Here is a 2564-nt window from a genome sequence, read left to right as displayed (position 1 = left end):
ATACAATGGAATGGCCAACCCGTTAGGGAACATCCTTTCAGATAGCGAGCCTAAAACAAATCTTGACTGACACTTCCTTAGATGTTGGTGCAAGGGGTATACATTAGCCTCAAAATAGCATTCAAACAAAAAACACGCTTTGTCATAGCAACCATCTGACTTTGCATCAGAGGAACGACTGACTACCTTGTTGTCATGTGGAGGGTACTATAACGTGACAGACACATGGAGACATGTTGAGCTGCCAAAACTTGTGAGCTCAAGCTGCAAGTCCTTCAGCTCCTCCAGGGAGTAGCTGTACAGTATGTGTCAGTGAGGCACACAGCTGGACACAGTCAACAGCATAGCTTAAGGGAGGAGAATGACTTCTCCCAGCCTGCAGGGAATATGCAGGAATTGAGGCTTACTGCCTATGTCTAATCACATTTAATTTTACACTTACAATTTATTTTATGATACTTTCCTCTACAGGTCTGCTACAAAAGGCTAAAAAAATGCTCACACTTCTCAGACAATCTGAATATTGGGGCATTTACTCAGGGGGAGAGTTGTAGTGCTGACTCTGGGAAGACAAATAGCCATTGACCAGCAACTTGCAGTTTCAGGGCCAAAGTCTTACTTCATTCCTTGTAGCTGCCCTGTGCTAAAATCCATTTCCATTAGATGCTTACCACTCCCAGAAAAGAGAACTTAATCAGGCAATTTCATTTATGGGCCATCCAATGGAACACAAGGAGTCTGATGGTACCTTTCCTTGGACATTGGCATTGGCTTGATCCCTTTGAGTGTGAAACAACCAGAGTACAATTTACCATAAAAGTCTAGGCTGTAGCAAGCACAGTTTCTCCCTTGTGCTTGATACTTATCCTATAGGAATATTGCAATTTTCTAGCCTTTAAGGTACATTTTTTCCTTGAAGCATAAATTTTACAGCGATGCCCAAATGCCACCAAGAATAGAGTAAGGAACACTGGGTCTGTGTAGTAGTCAATCTCTGCTTGGAGGAGCTTTAACAGTCTCAAATACCATTGCTTATGCCTTTATTTACAGCTGTAGCTGCCTGAACACAGTTTTCAGTCAGGAAGCTGAGCAAAGAGGTACCTCCTCTGTAAACAGAAAGCAGTCTTTGAGGTCTCCGGGCCTCTGAGTAAATAGCTACATTCATGGCTGGGATTCTGGCTGCTGCACAAGGGGCATCCAAGTACTGCAGCTTTGGCTGCGCATCTGCCTGCCTGCCTCAGGAGGACACGCGCGGTGGGTAAGGTGCACCACTGTGAAGCCAGTTATCAAAGCAGACCATTTACTGTACATCTCCTGTTATCACAACTTCTGTGTCAGAAAATGTTCTCTTCCAATTTTCTGATAAATCCTGACTGCTGCCGGCCTGAGTTACTGATGTGACTTTTCACCTTTTCAGCAGGTCCTTCCCAAAGTGGTCTGTTTTACCGGACTTGTATAAAGATCCTGGGTTTAGTCAAACCTCAGTACAGTGTGCCTTGATCCACAGTGTTATTTCCTGCGCTTCTACAAAGACTGATGTCATTGTGACAGCATCTGAACAGGGAGTCCCAAGTGGTCTAACTCATGGGACTGTGTTGTCACTGGAGTAATCATAGATGTCCAAAATGAAAAAAAAAAAGAAAAGAAAACAAAAAAGATTTAAATACCATTCCTCCTGGCACTAAGCAACCAAATTCCCAAAGGATTTTTGTAAAGCATCCTCCATAATATCTGTTTCTCCATCTGATTAAAACCTCTTCTTTGTTTAAAAACAAGTCTCCCGTTCTTTCAGTTTTCTAAAAATATTCACACTTCTAGCTGAGATGCTGCTAATTGGTGACATCTTTGTATTCTGAGTCTTTCTCATTCCTCATCAAATAGAAAAGTCAGGCTTCACTGATTCTTTGTGTTGGTGTTAAAAGCTTTACACACTGGACGTACCTTCCCCATCTTATGAAAAACAGAGCTTGTATTTTTTTTTCCCTTAATGTGCATGAAATTTTGAAGGTCATTTCCTGCTAGGGCTCCTGAACTGCTTTATTAGTGCTTTCATATGTTGCTGTTTTCTTTCTATGGCATCCTCTTTGCAACAACTGAGAGAAGCTGCTGCGTATTTTGAAGGTCTGCTGGTGAAACAAAGCCCTGTCCATGAATAACTGAGCCCCAACCCAGCGCTGTAATCTATGTGTGCAGGATGAAGATCCGTTAATTCCGTTAGCAGTCTTTGTGTAGGACAACCCTGCGAATAAACCCAGGGAAATCAATGACTTCTGGTGAGTTAAATTCATTGACAAGAACAGGACTTGCATATGGGTTGGGAGTGACAGCACATACAGGATGAAATCCTGGCCTTGTCCATGTCAGGGATGGGAGTTTTGAGTCAGTACTTTAGATTCCACTCATGTTTGGTGTTTTCCTCCCTCAAAGTTTTAAAGACATGCAATTATTTGCACAAGTAGAACAGGACTGGCAAATTCAATAAGGTATGTTTTTGATAAAGGTCTTTTGCTAATTTAGTACCAGACTTGGAAACAAAATACATAGCCTTAGGTTGCTGAGATTAA

Source organism: Falco cherrug, chromosome 4 (assembly GCF_023634085.1).
Source record: "Falco cherrug isolate bFalChe1 chromosome 4, bFalChe1.pri, whole genome shotgun sequence".
Lineage (NCBI taxonomy): Eukaryota > Metazoa > Chordata > Aves > Falconiformes > Falconidae > Falco > Falco cherrug.
Note: the sequence above shows the minus strand (reverse complement) of the source record.